Consider the following 19,513-nt stretch of genomic DNA (forward strand, 5'->3'; position numbering starts at 1 on the left):
TATAATAATCTTAGAGTAAAAAATAATATTCGAAACTGATTAAGAATCTGTTTATTCAGTGCACCGATAATAATTTACAATTTTATCTATAAATAAATTTAGAAGTAACATAAAATTCAAGTGTTACCGAATAATTAAAATGAATATGTTTATTATGATAGGTAATTTGGATATGATTATTGGAATATGGGGAAAGTTTGTACATTTTTACATATTCTAATTAATTCTAAAATGTGTATCTGTATGATCGTAAAGAAAGTTGATTTTTTGGAATTTTTTAATTACTTGCTCCTTGTAGAGATACTTAAATGAAATTCAGTGAAAGAAGAAATAGTAAGACATTGTAAAATAAGTAACCTACTATAATAATTATATGAAATAATAGAATCACCTCGAGGGAAAGTTAATAAAAACATTTAATTACAATGATTTTGAGAGTAAATTAAAATGTTTCCATCACGATTCCATACTGTCCTCGATATTAGCATTGCTAAAATATCTCCCAGTACATTTATAACAATTTAATAGGTACACGAAACTTGAAACGGTAGTCTCAATAATATAGAAGTCGATTGGAAGAGATGTTCAGGAAAAGTTTGCAAGGCATTAGACGCCAACATGGGCGCCAGAATAAAGAAAGGCAGTCCAAAGTATGTCGATGCTTAAATGCCTTTCAAATGGGGATAAATCTGGAGGGTCTTGTTTGTATAATATCAGATGGCTAACTGAAAAGGAAATACCAATTTTGATGTTAAAAATTACATTTTAATTTTTATACCTTGAAAAAACGTTGAAACTATGTTCAAAATAAAGAAAAGCAACTAACCTTCAGATGATTTAAGTCATAAATGCAAAAACGGGCTAAACAAACAAGTTTTAACCAAATAAGTTCAAAGTTATTTATCACGGTTTTTTTATACCATGAATATTTGTGTAATATAGATTTAAAAAATTGTTTTTCAAGCGGGGAAGAAGGTACCATAATTTAAATTACAGGATTGCGAACAAATTATAACAAATCACTTAATTTTTAAATAAAAAAATGACCTTCGCACACCAGAGCACACTTTACAGTTCATTCCATATCTCCGTTCGTCGCTCATTAAAAATAAACCAGTCCTATTACTGTCTTGCTCTTAACGACTAAAAATATTATCGGAAATGTCTTCCTGTGTCATTCATCACTCGCCAAGAAGTCCGCTAGCCGTCATCATCATCGTAATGATCATTAGTGGCAGGTTGCGAGCGCAAGTCGAACCAATTGGCTGCCTCAGATGATGGTAACGGAAACGAATAAGTAAACTATAATTCCGTTAAAAATTAACAATGATAATTCTAATCATGCACGCGTGGATGGTCTTAAACACCACCGTGAGAAAGTCTCGTCCATTGTTTCAGCGTGTTCGCACGAAATCTTGATGAACTGAACTCATACATGCTATTGCATATCGCCGTTTCTGGAAGTGCAGTACACCCATAAAAGCTGTACAGGGTGATTCATTATATTTTGACCCCCTCTGTAACTTTTTTGTTTTAAGAGTTATAAAAAAATGTGAAATATAAAAGTTGCATGATTTTTTATGAAGTTTTCGAAAATGATAGTAGAAAAACAAATGAAATCCAAATAAAATGGCCACGGATGTTAACTTTAAAGTAAATGGAGTAAATTAAGGATTTTATAGATTCGGAAATACCAGGAAAATATCAAGGAATTTCTCTAAGCTCCATGGAATTTTTTTATATTGCATTTGTAATCGTTAATTTGTGAGGAGCTGCTACTGGAGGTACGTTGCTGAAAAATAAAATGTTACTACGATACTTCCATTCTATTAATATTGCATATCTCTGATCTGTATATTTATTAATTGGCTATTATATTTTTTTATTAAGAGTATACATTTATCGATATTATAAATGGAGTTAAGTTTTTTTTTCCCACAATAAGTTCTAATTTGATCAGAAAATTGTTCCTTGATTTTTATCATTTTAGTACAGAGGTACTGTTATTACAAGTAGGTATTACAAATAAAATTGAAGAAAACAACTAGTTTTACATCATTAGATTTTTTTTAAACGGAGATTTTGTTTCTGTATGGAAAATTAAATTCATCAAAGTAAATTGAAACATAATTAGGACTTAGCCAAAGATTACAATAATATAATTTTCCAAAAATCCTGCAGTATAGGTTGTCGGTGTAATCAAACTAATAAACATTTGCTACTGTAAGTAATTTTCCAAAGTCATAGATAAAACTGTTTCCCATTTGGTGCAAATTTTATGGCGTCATTGTATAATTTTTTAAATAATCGTAATTCATTAATTATTTCTTTGAAGATACTGTCAAAATGTTTGGTGGTGGAAATGTTTTATTGTAAGGTGTAATAGTAAGAGTTTAAATAACTAGGTGGATTTCACAAGAGTCTAAAGACACTTAAAGTGTACGATAATTCAATAAACACAGAAATCTAAATAAAAAATTAGATAAATTTGGAACGAATGGGTAGGTACATTGAAGATGAATTTTTCGAACAAAACGTTTGCAAAGGTTTGCAAAAAATGTAATAAAATTTCCAGTGTCGTATTTAAAAAAATGAGGTTGCTGTAGAGACGAAACGTTACATATAAAAATTGATTATGTTCTTTTTTCAATATCACCTCTAACAAAGCTGAATTGAAACAAAAACGGATTTCCAAAATTTCGTTTTTTTTTAATATTTCAATAAACTAATCATGTTAACCTAGATTTTTAGAGGCATAATGTTGGTCCTCTGATTATGCAACTTTGCGCCTATGTAAGCTACTTCGTATCTTTTACCGTTTCCGAGATCCTTGTAGTGAGAATTTATAACAGTTTTTTATATGATATACTATTTATATTGACAACTCTTCATAACTTCGATTTTAGGAAAAATTGAAATTTTCTGAATTTTTCCGATTTCCATTATTGTGTGTTTTTCCGGTTAATAATTCTTCTGGCAATTTTGATTCTCTAGTTGCACTATACAGGGTAGCCCATCGAAAACGTACCGCAAGGCATTACAGGGTAGTAAAGAATTTTTCGGCAAAATCCAAAAACATGTCACATTTGTTTCTGAGGGGGACAACTTTTGGCTCAAAAAGCATACCAAAGTCTTCAACCCCCTAAGTGGGGGTGCTATCCCCTAAATTTTTTCAAATGGGAATGGGGGTCAAGTGGGGGGTCATTAGAAAGGGCTTTTAATTCTCTATACATCGATTCTTACTTTTTGAAAATCGATTCATTATTTTAGAAAATATGCAGCTTTGAAAATACGAACAATATTTTTGACGAGAAATGCGAAAATCGATTTAATTTTACTTCAAAACTTACGGTATTAGTCAAGTAAATGCTGAAAATGTTGTCCGCCAACTTGCATACAATGATACAGGTTGTCTTCAAACCGTTGTCGAACATTCTGGAGCACTTGCGGTGTTACTTCGCGACATACATTAATGATTCGTCCTCGCAGATCTTCCAAGGTATCAGGTGGAGTGCTGTAAACTTTGCTTTTAATGTGCCCCCAGAGAAAGAAATCTAAAGGATTTAAGTCGGGTGACCGAGGGGGCCACTCAATTGCACCTCTTCGTCCTATCCAGCGTCCTGGAAACGTCTCATTTAGGTAATTGCGCACATTGAGCGAGTAATGTGGAGGAGCTCCGTCTTGCTGGAAAATCAGTTCGTGTTCATTGTAAGCAGGGTCGTCCTCTATGATATTTGTTAGAGCTGGGTCGATGACATTTTGTAGTAAATCCAAGTACATATCGCCTGTCAAATTTCCAGGAAGGAAAAAAGGACCTACAATGGAATTTCCAAAAATACCTGCCCATACATTCAACTTCTGGGGGTGTTGGGAGTGTGTCTCATGGAAAATCCTTGGATTGGTATCAGCCCAGTAACGACAATTATGGCGATTCACTAAACCATTCAAGAAGAACGTACACTCGTCCGAAAAACACACATTAAAGAGGAAATTATCGTTTATCGCTCGTTCAGTCATTATTTCGCAAAATTGCAAACGACGATCAAAATCGTCTTCATTTAGCTCTTGCACTAGCCGAATCTTATAAGGATGGAATTTGTATTTTTTTAATATTCGTTGGACACTTGTACGACTCACTCCTGTCGCAGTAGCCAATTGCATTGTACTCAGCGTACTATCCATTGCCACTTGCCCCAATACCGCTATTTCCGTAGGTTCATTTAGTACCGGATTTTCAACCTGCCTCTTTTTGTTATGAACGGAGCCAGTTTCGCGAAATTTGGCCACCAATTCGCGAACAATTTTTCCAGACGCATGTTTCTCAGGATGCCGTTGGTTGAACAGTTCGGCGACCCGATTTCCGCATTCATTGTTTTTGAAAAAAAGCTCAATAATTTCTACTCTTTCTGGAATTGAGTACACCATAATTAATCAATTTAAAAGACTCGGCAGTATTGGTACTCTTCAACTACAAGTCACAAGACAGTTATCTAGCAACTTCTTGTGGCCTATCTAAATACGAAACAAAAAGCGGACAATTTTTTGCTCACCAAAATCAGGCTAAAGAATTCGCAAATCAGAAAAAAAAAAAGCGAATTCTTTTGAAGGAATTTACCAAGCTAATACCGTAAGTTTTGAAGTAAAATTAAATCGATTTTCGCATTTCTCGTCAAAAATATTGTTCGTATTTTCAAAGCTGCATATTTTCTAAAATAATGGATCGATTTTCAAAAAGTAAGAATCGATGTATAGAGAATTAAAAGCCCTTTCTAATGACCCCCCACTTGACCCCCATTCCCATTTAAAAAAATTTGGGGGATGGCACCCCCACTTAGGGGGTTGAAGATTTTGCTATGCTTTTTGCGCCAAAAGTTGTCCCCCTCAGAAGCAAACTTTACCTGTTTTTGGATTTTGCCGAAAAGTTCATTACTACCCTGTAATGCCTTGCGGTACGTTTTCGATGGGCTACCCTGTATAGATTTAAAAAATGTATATAAAACATTAAGATTGAGTCATCTTAAAGTAGTCAACCTAGCTAATACGTTGGAAAATCAGTTAATAAGTTGATGAAACATGTAGGTATTTTTATCGGAAAATACTTCATTCGAAGCATCGTGCCAAAAAGTGTTTATAATAAGAACCAACTTGCAAGGGCGTCGCCAACCAATGGGCTAGGGCAGAGGATAAGAGAGAGGATGGGAGAAATATAAATTATAGGTAGAAATAGGTACAGTGAATAAATTTTTTCAGAAATATTTATAATAAAAATATACAAGAAAAACAAAAAATATATATAAATAACTAAAAAAATAAAGAAATTCAACGAAAATTAGGTAAAATGTAATCTCGGATTTTTTGAAAATTTGTCGACGACTCATTCATAAAATCTTCATGCTTGTCAAAAATAAGCTAAAAATTAAAAACGTTTTTCATTCCCCCTATATAAAATTGGTGCGTTACATATATAGCTTTAGTCGCACTATTAAACTTTTATTCTGATTCCGATAGATAAAAATTTATTTTTTTAAATTTGAAATTCCAGAGCTAAATTTTTAAAATATGGAAATGTATTAATTTTTAACATAAAATTTTATATTTTTAAATTCTTTTGTCAACAAATATTTATACTAATTTATTACAATTGTTTTTTAAAAAATAAACTAGTGTATCAATTTTCAAAATTAAAGTTGAAGTAAATAAAATATTTTATTAAACATTTCCAATCTAATATTTTCTTAGCTTAAGAAAATTTTTATACTTTTTTCGAATTTCCTAGGGGGGGGTATAGATACGCTATATTAAATCGCAAACAGTCTAAATATTTGTATTTATTTGGTTCTTTATTAAATTTCGGTATTTTTTACTCTTCATAAATGTTTTGGTGTAGGTACCTACTTATTTAACACGAAATGAATAAATGAGCAAGTAAATATCCAAATGTTTTCTTTTTTATTTATATCTAGTTCCTTTGACAAAATTTATTCCTCCAAAATTTTTCTTCATGGCATAATATAACCAGACTGTAATACTTGTAAACTGCCATATAATTTATTTTTAGACAAGTTAAATAAGAACTCTATTAATAATTATCAACAACTACTTAATAGCTATTATACGCCACACAAGTACATATCAGATTACAGAAAAACGATAGTAGAAAAGGCAGAAAAGAAAATGGATTTACAGTGCCTGGAAGACGAAACTTACACAGGGGGAGTTTTGAACGTTATTTCCTTATCTCATGGATGACAAAACGAAGTTCTGCCTCTATATTTTGAATGGAAATAATATTTAAAAAAAAGTTATAAAGGGATGAAAGTCTTTTCTATAATAACGGTCTTGTTAATACTGATAATTGCCATTACCGATAGTAATCCAAGATGAAATAAAGTAACAGAACATCAAAATAAGTTTAACATGGTGTTTATTTATTTATTTATTTATTTACCATTTGGGATACAAACAGGCGAAAAAAACCACTAAAGTATCCACTAAATTAACAGATATACATCAAACAACAGCACAAAGAGTTTTAAGATTATAAATAGCATAAAAAATATTATAAAAGAAATATTATAAAATATTATATTATGGGACAAACGGATTGTTTGGTTGGCCATCGCTGCCGCCAGATCTGACACCACTTGATTTTTTTATAAGTTAGAAATGGTATACGCTAAGTCCATACGGTAGATTAATTAATAAAATGTATGTCATATGCGCCGCTTTTAAGCGTCACTATACATTAATCGACGTCGTTTGGAAATCTGTATTGCTGAATTGGAGGTATTTTCGAACGTAATTTGTAATTGTCGTTTTTTTCCTCTTTTCTTACATTCCGTATCAAATTGTTTAAAAAATTTTATTGTTAAAGGGGTTTTTGTAAAGCTTTTAAGATTTTATCCTATTCTACTAAATATTTTTGTGTAAGTTTTATTATTTAAAAGCAGAACTCAATTCAGAGTTTTGTGCGATATCTAAAGAACTATTAAATTTAAAAAATGTAAGTAAAGGACATAATTTGCATAGAATTGAAAGGTCATGCGGGAAAACTACTTTCCAACAATTTTTCGATGGAAAGAATTTTTTTAACGTCAGCTCCAGTAATTCCTTAAATAGTCTACAAATAGCGCAATGGATTGTAAAATTTAAAAAAGTATTTTTTAAACCACAACCAAAATTGATGCCTTAGAACGTTTAAATAACACAAAATCATATAAAGGACTTGTATCAAAAATATGTACTCGGGCTCCAATTAGATACGTAATATTCAATTTTATGTTTTTGAACCTCGAATCCTGTTCGATCATGAGATGATTGAAGTGCCAACAATCAATTATCACCGGCGCAAGAGAAAACCCGGAAACCTTGGTGTCATAATAGTTAAAAATAAAAGTCACCGTGAAACCGAAACTCTAAATTCCGTGCAAACTCCTATTGTGCATTATGGTTCTTCTAGTCGCTAAAAAACGTGTAATTAAATTTAATTGCAATTTGTCGGTCTTTACACTTCGATTTACATAAAAGAGTCGTTATATCAGCAATGAAAGTAAGCACTGTACTGTATATAAATTCCCGGTTTCTTTTTTATTTAGATTTATTATATAAATTTTTTGACATATTTAATATAATTCACTGAAGCATATGAAATAGAAACGCCAGGTAGAATTGAAATTGTCATTTCTCAAGTTATACAGGGTGATTCAGTCATAATGTGATTAATTTTATGGGAAGATAGGGAAAATGAGTAGAATACGAATACGCGATTAAAACATTGTAATGTGCATATTTACGCTGAAAAAAAAAATTTTCGAATATTATTTAAACCCCATTTTGGACCGTCTCTGACCGCTACCTCACACAGATTTATCGAGAGGGAATCTTCACCTACCGTAATATTCGGTTTGAATATGAATTTTTAGTATTATATTCCAACTAATTATTCAGTTTATAGTACGTATACCTAGTCACTTATTGCTTTTCAAAGAGTAGTATGGTACCTACCTATTCAAAATGCCAGTGTAGCTAAAACATGCGTCCATAGCAGTTTGTTCATAAAATTGGATGCTGCACTTTGATTTTGAAACCAATTGAAAAATTCAAGACGACTGGGGAAATCAGCTGTTTCGCTTCAACGTTCGAACGCTCTGTGGTCCGCTGGAGCTTTCCCTGTCAGAAAATGTGTTGCGAAGTAGGGCGCCGATTTAGCGGGAGTTAAGGAGTAATTTGCTTATCTTTTAAAAGGTCGAGTAAACATTGTTTTCGACTTTCTGTCTTTATTAGGCTTTCGGAATTCCGCGGTTAAAATTCATGACATTTGACTGAATCACCCTGTATAGTACCTATACCTATAGTCTTCCTCTACAAAATGTCCAATTCGCACAAAAAAATTAATGTTTCCGGGAAAACTAAATTTTGCTGACAGTCTGCATCTGTCAATTTTTGCTTAAAAATTAAAATATCTAAAATAGACGCTCTTTCCAAAAAATGCAATAATATACAGGGTGTTCCATTTCAAATAAGAAAGTTAGTATCGTCTTCCGGTATAACGGGAAGTACGATGACCTTGAAAATATTTTAGCCGGGTAGGCCCCACGGTCCTTATCACATCATCGCAATTTCAAAAAAATTTTTCGAGCGGTTTCCCAGATATCCATTGACGGAGTTCGTGGTGGGACACCCTATACAGGGTGTTTCTAAAATAGGGTTCCAAACATCTGCTGCATTTATAACTCATTAAAATAAGCCAAAAAGTTCTATTAACATGTGCCCTAAAACGCACCCTTAGGAAGTTATATGCCCTTAAAAGGGCTCAAACAAAACTGTTTTTTTTCCGTTATTGACAAAACGGTCGCAAATAAATAGAAAAAAATGTATGGGTCTTACATAACTTTTTACGTTAAATAACATGGGCTACTCCGTTTTTCGACATGCAAATCATATGCGTCCCATTTAGGTTGGTGAAGGGGGTTTTCGGCCCGTAATTTTTTTTATTTCAATTTTTTTACAATTTTCTCTACAGATTTATAAAATCTTAACAATTTCACGTAAAAAATATTATCTTTGTCCAAATCGATATTTCAATGGTTTTCGAGTAAATTGAGTTTGAAAATTTTAATCCCATTATTTCACATTTAGCAGTCTGCAGTAGTAATTAGTTCTTTAGTTAGTGTAACTCTAAATTTAAATAGTCTTAGTTTATGTCCTAAATTATTTATTAAATGATCGGATCCTTCATAACTGCAATTTATTAAAAAAAAAACAGTTTTGTTTGAGCCCTTTTAAGTGCATGTAACTTCTTAAGGGTGCGTTTTAGGGCACATGTTAATAGGAACTTTTTAGCTTATTTTAATGAGTTATAAACGCAGCAGAAGTTTGGAACCCTATTTTAGAAACACCCTGTATAGTATATAACATTTTACACGGAATTTCATCGAAAAGGCGACCCTATTATCGTTCTCTAAACTTGTAATAACCCATCAAACTAGTTGTTTCGCCTACAAACTTTAATCACTCTGAATTCGGTTATGCAACAAATTTGGCATACATGCAGGACAATATTTTTTTTTTTTTCGTAACTTGCAGGAACAAGCTTTCTATGACAATAATTTCAACATATTAGTTAATATTTCCAATTTCTTCTTCGTAAATTGTCGTCAATGTGGGCTTGATCATATTGTAATATAGGTATGTAGAAAATGTTCAACAATAGTTGTTCTAAATAGTCGTAAGTCGTAAGATACTGCAATATCACTGAATAGTAGAATAGAAATTGTGTTACAGAACTTTACATGCTAGTGTCACAAATGTCTTGTGTTGCAAAAACGTTACATTGTAGCTATTGATGAATATACAGTGTGATTAAATAGAAATATCATTGTAAAAGAGGTATTTCTTAGTTTAAAATACTCCAAATTTTTATTTCGTTGTCAAATTTGACAAAAAAATAGGAGGTAATTTTTTTATTTACAGTCTAACTACGCCACTCGAACTATGTTTTTTAAAGTGACGTTCAGTTGTTTTTCAAAATGCATATTTGGATTCCACAGGAGTTTTTACATGTACCTATATTTTGCCTTATTGAAATATCTTAACGACAAAAAACAAAAAAGTAAATTGCAGGAAGAAGAGAATTATTATATCACCTTCAAGATGCCATCTTGCAAACATTTGTAATTTAAATTAAAAAAACATTACGATGGTTAACTAACTGTTACACGTATGCAAACGGTATGCAAATCTTACATCCGCTGGCCGTATGCCATCAAGTTTCTGCACTCTTGTGCTGGCACTTTTTCCTTGTTTTATACCTTCGCGTCTTGGAAACTACTACACCAACTAATTTGGTAAAGTCTTCTTGCGTGAAATAATAGTCGACCTATATTCTATTTGAAAAGTCAAGTGAAATAATGGTGAAGTTAGTTTCTAGGTATTTACGTAGAAACTAAGTCGATATTATGCGATGCGATTACATTTTATTTGTATTAAACATATGACTCACCAGCACCAGCTGATGATTTCTATCATGCAATATTGTCTTATTTATTTTATGCGTACTTATTTCACCGTTTTTTTTTTACGTGAGCTTTGATGACAGTAGGTACTAATGGAAATATTTAGTTTTCAATTCTGTTCCTAAAACTAGCAAAAATATTTTTCATTGACAATTCTGATCTTGTAGGCTGTAAACCTGCCGTGTCGCTTATATATTCACAACCTTTTTACTTTAATTCTCCTTTTACGGTGTGACTCAACATTTTGTTTATGTTAAATATCTGTAACTAAAACATATCAACCTACGAGGTTGTTTACCTTGAAAACCTCCTATTTAGTTTTCGTATTGATCAGTATGTAAATTGCGTTGAAAATAGATTCGCCGCAATTAGGTATTTTCCATCTTTATAGGAATAGTCCTAAAATTCTTAAATACAGTGTGTTCTTTAAGTAAAATTTTTCAGGAAGTTGTTCCCTGGATTATGTTAAACAATGTTTAGACCAAGAATTTGTATCCAAATCTGCCAATCAGTGACGAAGATACTGGGATGCACTGTCGTTAAACGCTGTCACGTATTTTGAAGATTGGATCTTCATTATTTCCTAAGTATAAAAAGGGATTTTAAATAGACTTGTCATGTAGTTTAATAAATTTAAAATATATACAGGGTAGCCCATCGAAAACGTACCGCAAGGCATTACAGGGTAGTAATGAACTTTTCGGCAAAATCCAAATACAGGTAAAGTTTGCTTCTGAGGGGGACAACTTTTGGCGCAAAAAGCATAGCAAAATCTTCAACCCCCTAAGTGGGGGTGCCATCCCCCAAATTTTTTTAAATGGGAATGGGGGTCAAGTGGGGGGTCATTAGAAAGGGCTTTTAATTCTCTATACATCGATTCTTACTTTTTGAAAATCGATCCATTATTTTAGAAAATATGCAGCTTTGAAAATACGAACAATATTTTTGACGAGAAATGCGAAAATCGATTTAATTTTACTTCAAAACTTACGGTATTAGCTTGGTAAATTCCTTCAAAAGAATTCGCTGTTTTTTTTTCTGATTTGCGAATTCTTTAGCCTGATTTTGGTGAGCAAAAAATTGTCCGCTTTTTGTTTCGTATTTAGATAGGCCACAAGAAGTTGCTAGATAACTGTCTTGTGACTTGTAGTTGAAGAGTACCAATACTGCCGAGTCTTTTAAATTGATTAATTATGGTGTACTCAATTCCAGAAAGAGTAGAAATTATTGAGCTTTTTTTCAAAAACAATGAATGCGGAAATCGGGTCGCCGAACTGTTCAACCAACGGCATCCTGAGAAACATGCGTCTGGAAAAATTGTTCGCGAATTGGTGGCCAAATTTCGCGAAACTGGCTCCGTTCATAACAAAAAGAGGCAGGTTGAAAATCCGGTACTAAATGAACCTACGGAAATAGCGGTATTGGGGCAAGTGGCAATGGATAGTACGCTGAGTACAATGCAATTGGCTACTGCGACAGGAGTGAGTCGTACAAGTGTCCAACGAATATTAAAAAAATACAAATTCCATCCTTATAAGATTCGGCTAGTGCAAGAGCTAAATGAAGACGATTTTGATCGTCGTTTGCAATTTTGCGAAATAATGACTGAACGAGCGATAAACGATAATTTCCTCTTTAATGTGTGTTTTTCGGACGAGTGTACGTTCTTCTTGAATGGTTTAGTGAATCGCCATAATTGTCGTTACTGGGCTGATACCAATCCAAGGATTTTCCATGAGACACACTCCCAACACCCCCAGAAGTTGAATGTATGGGCAGGTATTTTTGGAAATTCCATTGTAGGTCCTTTTTTCCTTCCTGGAAATTTGACAGGCGATATGTACTTGGATTTACTACAAAATGTCATCGACCCAGCTCTAACAAATATCATAGAGGACGACCCTGCTTACAATGAACACGAACTGATTTTCCAGCAAGACGGAGCTCCTCCACATTACTCGCTCAATGTGCGCAATTACCTAAATGAGACGTTTCCAGGACGCTGGATAGGACGAAGAGGTGCAATTGAGTGGCCCCCTCGGTCACCCGACTTAAATCCTTTAGATTTCTTTCTCTGGGGGCACATTAAAAGCAAAGTTTACAGCACTCCACCTGATACCTTGGAAGATCTGCGAGGACGAATCATTAATGTATGTCGCGAAGTAACACCGCAAGTGCTCCAGAATGTTCGACAACGGTTTGAAGACAACCTGTATCATTGTATGCAAGTTGGCGGACAACATTTTCAGCATTTACTTGACTAATACCGTAAGTTTTGAAGTAAAATTAAATCGATTTTCGCATTTCTCGTCAAAAATATTGTTCGTATTTTCAAAGCTGCATATTTTCTAAAATAATGAATCGATTTTCAAAAAGTAAGAATCGATGTATAGAGAATTAAAAGCCCTTTCTAATGACCCCCCACTTGACCCCCATTCCCATTTGAAAAAATTTAGGGGATAGCACCCCCACTTAGGGGGTTGAAAATTTTGGTATGCTTTTTGAGCCAAAAGTTGTCCCCCTCAGAAACAAATTTGTTTTTGGATTTTGCCGAAAAGTTCTTTACTACCCTGTAATGCCTTGCGGTACGTTTTCGATGGGCTACCCTGTATTAATCGTCTCACAAAAAAATGTATGAACATTTTTATTTTAAATTGGTTCTACATATAGGGCAGAGGTCTAAAATTGCCGGGAAAATATACAAAAAAAAATGTATTTCACAGAGAAATTAGAAATGTTTTTTTTTTATCAAACCATTTCCGCCTTGGAAGAAGAATCGGAAGATAAAAAAGCATCAGATCAGTCTTTGAAGATCTCCCTTTAAATGAATTTACAATTTTTTTTCTCGATTGTCTAGTTTGTTTCTATGCTTTAATTGGTTAAAAACAATTTTTTTATTTTTGTTTTTAGTTATAAAGAATTGTTTTGTATTTTGTTTTTTTCATTGTTTACTCATGAATATTAAGAAACTGTTTGCACAGGTTCCTGCAAAAATATTTATGCAAATCGAGGACGGAAAGCAACGGTTTTAAACAAAAAAAATTGCTTGCAAATATCTAGTGTGTTGTTTACAAACACTGGCAGATTCAGAATACTGCAGTTATACATTTCCTATAGTTGCTTTTGTCGTGGAAAGACTGACTGACTACCGGATCGAGTTGATTTGCCATCTTCCTGTAGCATTTGAATGGTGTCGGATGGAACGATCTGATCTGGCTCTTTTTTTACCAACGGTGATCGCTTGCCGATAAGGGGGTTTTCAGTTGGCTCGTACGTCGTGCGCCTTCTCCTTGCACTTGCTTTTATTAGTTCAAGTTAGGGTTTCAACTGAGTCAGTATGAGTTCTAGTTTTAGGGTTTCGTTTCGACTAACCCTGTATAGTTTTTTAGCACTGAATTTAATTTTAGTATTTTTTAAGCACAGTTCTAGGACTCTATAGTATTTTGTGTAAGCTCGGCACTAAGAATTAATATTTCGCCGCAGGTAAGACGGACCTAAGCGGATTGCTTTGGAGAGAATCTAACTCGAGTTTGTGATTTTTTGGAGAGAATCTAATTCTTAAAATTAAAAAAAATGTATATTTGATTGTTTATTTCTGGCAAAAGTAGGCAATAGTGTGCATGTACAAGAGCATAAAGTTATATAATACAAAAATCAAGCAATTTTGATTCTGTCCCTGGTTATTTGCCGATACCCAAGGTCGACGTTCGTTCACAAAATACGTCGGGGTGATTTTGCCTGCATCTTTGAAATGTGTGGAAAGTGTTCCGTCCTGCGCCGCGTCATCCTCGATGCCGCGGTGTACAGCATCGATCGAGAACGATGTCGGCCGCTATGTATGGAGCGGTCTTGGTTGCTTGAAGCGGTTTTCCACACAGCGCCAGAAATTTTGGAAACATGGGTGAAAAATTCCTTTCGCACTGAGTCTTCTGGATTGCCGTGCTGAGGCTCCGGGTCTTTTGAGACTTCGTCCGTGATCCTGGCTACGGTCGATGGTGTATTTGGCGAGTTTTTCCGGATTTTGGGCCCGAATAGAAAGTGTGGTGAATTTTCGGAAAATATTGAAACCGAATGAATAATTTCTGGTGTGGAGATCCTACTTCTGCCTTACACTTAAATTTTGTTTAAATTCATTCATTTGTTTGAGAAAATTGTGTGTAGATCTGCACTAGATTTTAGACGCTGTTTTCAGACGTTTAAGTATGCTAGCATAGTCCTGCCTTAACCGTCGCCACTGTAATGCAATAAAGGGTGGCGGTAACCGTCGAGATAGAATTCCGCTTCCTCTGGACTTATACCTGAGAAATATTAATCAGACGGCTTGCAGGAATTTTATATAAATTAAATTCCCTGCACGCGCGAGTAATGTGTGTACTGCCTACTACTTTACCTAATTGCATAATCAATTTTCCAGCTAAAGCAAACACACCTCGACTGTAGGAAACAATAAATCAATATGCTGAGAAAGTCAAACTAGATTTAAGTAAATGGTTCATGGAAGATACCGAGGAAAATTACTTACATAAATCCCATAAAAGTTTGGAGAAGCTTTGACGTCTGGAAACTATCCTTAGATTAGTGTAAAATTTCCGTTCTTTCGGGGGCGTCACAAGTAATGCCCCCACATCAAAGTTTGTTCATTTACTAAAGGATTCCCTATGCATGCATAAAGTAAATTAGAAAACGTAGGCGTTAGGATACGTTGAACTTTTCGGGAAATTGTGAACATGGAAATATCTACGAATTTTATAATTATTATTACAAAATGAAGCGTAGGGGGAGGTTTCAGACTATTGTATTTTTTATACAGGGCAATTTATTAAGAATGGCAGAACTGGGGTCTGGAAATACTAGAGATTAATATAACAATACTAGCTGACCCGGCAAACGTTGTGTTGCCATCTTGTGGAACTGTGGATGGAACAAAATAATATAAAAATCGCGATTAAAAATCAGGGGTTGATCGTATAAGGGTGAAAATTTAGAACTGTATGTATTTTTCAATGCTGAATCATGAAAAAATAAAAACAGAAAATTTTGTCCAAAAAATTAAAAAAAAATTTGGGGTGGACCACCCTTAACATTTAGGGGTATGAAAAATAGATGTTGGCCAATTCTCAGACCTACTCAATATGCTCACAAAATTTCATGAGAATCGGTCAAGCCGTTTCGGAGGAGTACGGGAACGAACATTGTGACACGAGAATTTTATATATAAGACTAGCTGACCCGGCAAACGTTGTTAAAAAAATAAAAACAGAAAATTTTGTCCAAAAAATAAAAAAAAATTTGGGGTGGACCACCCTTAACATTTAGGGGTATGAAAAATAGATGTTGGCCGATTCTCAGACCTACTCAATATGCTCATAAAATTTCATGAGAATCGATCAAGCCGTTTCGGAGGAGTACGGGAACGAACATTGTGACACGAGAATTTTATATATAAGATTAACGTTTTAAGAGATATACGGTACTTACCCAAAATTGTTATTTTGGAAAACCTTAATAATTTTGAAAGTTTTTGAAGTAACAACTTAAAAACTGTCAGTTTTACGATTTTTGGCATAGCAAATAGTAATTTACCAATAATTTTGGCGTAACTCATAGGGAGCACTAGTTATAATCTATGGCTTCGGTAAATCAGAGAAATCTTTTTTCCCTATAAAATTATTGTAAAAACGAGTAATAATTCCGAAAGAGGACTATTATTTTCAATTATATGGGTCATGCGAATATTATTCTGTGATATCGCACAAATTGTGTTCGCACGAATGTTTGTTGTTCATAAAGAGAACGAAGAATTCTTTGTTGTTACATTTTTACTTTTCGTTTTAACTAATTTTTAAATTTTAGTTATTGTTGTTAACTGCAAATTTTAATATGAGTAATAGTAAAGACAGTAATTTATAAATTTTTCCGAAATTTGTGTCTATTATTTTTTTTTCGTATAAAAATTGCGAATTTCGCTTTAACCTCGGCTTTAACATAAACTATTATTTTCTAATACTTAAAATAGAAGTCGTGCGGAAAGTGATGAAACATCACTTATCTAATTAATTAAGGATAAAAATCTGCCGAATTCGTTTATACATGGTGTTTGTAAATAAGTGCGAAATATTTTAGGGTGTGGTTGCCGAAGTTATTTTGTGAAAAAAATTTCATATAAACGTAGGTCAAAAAATGCTTCATTTCCGAGATACAGAGTATTTTAATTTTAATTTTTTATTTATTTTTATTAATTATTTCAGTTTTAAAGATATTGACTCGAAATTTGAAAAATGCTTTGGAAGGATAAATGTGCATTTTTGGGGTGATCCGAATATTTCTACTTGCACCAGTGACGTTCGTGCAAGAATACCACAACGTTTTTTAATAAAAAAAAATGGTACGCCACTGACTTTTTCCCGTTTGCCGTTTTTTTAGCAATCCGCCATCAATTCTGAATGAAATTGGTCACTTCAAATTTTTTCGTAGGATGCGCCGTTTTTGAGGAAAAAAATAAAACCTATTTTATTGCGAGTTGTGTATTTTTAATTTCTATTGATACATTATCTGGTAGGTTGCTGTCAATACTTCTAAATAAAATATAGCTATTAAATTTCGAGTCGATATCTTTAAAACTCTGAAATAATTAATAAAAATAAATAAAAAATTAAAATTTATACACTCTGTATCTCGGAATCGAAGCACGTTTTGACCTACGTTTATATGATTTTTTTTCACAAAATAACTTCGGCAACCACCCCCTAAAATATTTCGCACTTATTTACAAACACCCTGTAAATACATCAACCAGTGCATGACTATCTCGAAGAACCCCAGAAATTCGACGGCACTGGATATCCCGGAATTTCGATAATACTTTTAACTCCTAATAGGGTTTCTGAGAAAAAATAATTCTTTTATGTATTTACATTTTTAAATGGACCACTCTCTAGTTATTACTTTTTTTATTTTTATTACCGTCATCAAAGTTTTATTAGAAATGCAATTGTAAATAAAATGTCAACAAAATCATTGATGAAATTTCTACGACATTGATTTTTTCTTGAAATGTGATTTTAATTACAATGTTAGGAATTCGCAACTCACGCAAAATTGAAAAAAAACAGTGGCGTAGAAATATCACACTTTTTGGGACTACAGCAAAATGTAAATTTTCTACGGAATGATTCCGTTTTAATAAAAAAAATTCAACTCGGTTCAACTGGGGTTGTGGAAGGGGCACGAATTGAACTTTGCTGGGGGGCTCAAATTTTGAAGTTCCGCCACTGCTATTTTCCATTCATCATTATAGAATATGATTTTGATTTATATGTTGAAACCAACGTTGCATTAATAATAATTTATCCTAGAAATTTGGCAGTGGGGCAGTCGATGTTCTGGCACAGTTCAGTTATTTTCCATCTACTACTATGACAGAGATAAATATTATGAGGAGATATTGATTTCTTTAGCATACGAATGTTGAAGTAGTAAGATGCCGATGGCCTATCATAATTAAGTCTGCATTAATTATGTTTTTTACACACTGGCATAACAGATGTTTTATATAACTGTATGCATGTGAAAACCCTTTACATAAATGCGCCAAAATTATGCAAGACTTTGCATTTTGAAGGTCTAGGTCAGTACAGGTCATAATTTATAAATGGTCGTTGACGTGGCCACATTTTTCAAATCGTAAGGATGTAATTGTCCTGTTGCACGCACCTACTGACGTAATGTTGTAAAATTAAATTATTACGGATTAGGACACAGTTACGTACCTACATAATGAACTGTAATTCTGTAATGACATAACGTATGTAGGAACGATTATTGTTTTTAGATGCGAATTACATTATACAGGGTGTCTCATAATTAGCTGCCAACCCTGAACAGGCCGATTCTATGATCAAAACTAAGTAAAAAAGTTCATATGAACATGGGTCCGGAAATGCTTCCTAAGGGCACAGGGACCCATTGAAGAGGGAGGAATGGAAATCATTTTTTTGCAATATCTCTCAATCGCGTTGTGATAAATGAATGAAATTTGGTATACACAGCTAAATTTTGATGAGCAATTTGATGGACTAATCCATTTATTTCCACAAGGTCCATTGGGGTGGGTACGGGGGGGCCCTTGGTACTTTGCGTGTGTAACTTTTTCATCTTTGACTTTTTAACAAATTGGACAGCAAATTCCGTTTTCCCGAACTGTTTTACGTTAAAAAGGTACTCTTGTTTCAAATCGTTATCTTTAACGGTTTCTGAGAAAATCGCTCTTGAATTAATCCCACTTTGGTCAATTTCATAGTAATTTAAACAAAATTATCAAGGTATTCTTATGTCAAAGTATTGTCAACCCGATTGCCAATTTAATAGTTCTAAGCGAAAAAAATGGAAGAGTTTACGGGACAAGAGTTAGTTGATATGATATTTATTTATGGCTTTTGCGATGGTAATGCTGCAGCGGCAGAACGCGAGTACGGGAGAAGGTTTCCAAACCGAAGGCTGCCATCAAGGAGGACATTCCCTACGGTATTCCGCAACTTAGCTGCAACCGCCACTTTTCGAAAGGCACCGGGTCAAGGACGTCCCAGGATTAATAGGGAAGCGGAGGTCCTTGACGCTATTGAACAAGATCCTACGACTAGCATACGGAACATTTCAAGGCAAATAAATGTTCCTCGGCCAACGGTACTACATATCTTAAAGATTTCCTTAACAGAATTGATTAGATGTGCTACTAACATTTCAGGTTGGAAGAATATTAAAGCGACAAGGTCTACATGCCTATCACTATCGACGTGTACATGGCTTGATACCAGAAGATTTTGCGCCACGTATGCAATTTTGTCGCTGGATTTTGTCGCTGGACAACGAGCAAGCTTCCAAAATTTTGTGGTGTGACGAAGCTACTTTTACCCGAAATGGAAAATTAAATTTTCATAATTCTCATTATTGGGAAGAAGAGAACCCACATGTTGTTCGGAGAACAAACTTCCAGCAACGGT

The 19,513-nt window shown here is 33.7% G+C and overlaps 1 protein-coding gene across 2 annotated transcripts in view; it reads left to right on the top strand.

The window, feature by feature from the left end:
* Positions 1–19,513, top strand: part of LOC108912954 (acidic leucine-rich nuclear phosphoprotein 32 family member A) — a 35,735-nt gene that overhangs the window by 1,014 nt on the left and 15,208 nt on the right. The gene's annotated exons all lie outside the window — the stretch shown is intronic.

This window comes from Anoplophora glabripennis, unplaced genomic scaffold, assembly GCF_000390285.2.
Source record: "Anoplophora glabripennis isolate ALB-LARVAE unplaced genomic scaffold, Agla_2.0 scaffold484, whole genome shotgun sequence".
Lineage (NCBI taxonomy): Eukaryota > Metazoa > Arthropoda > Insecta > Coleoptera > Cerambycidae > Anoplophora > Anoplophora glabripennis.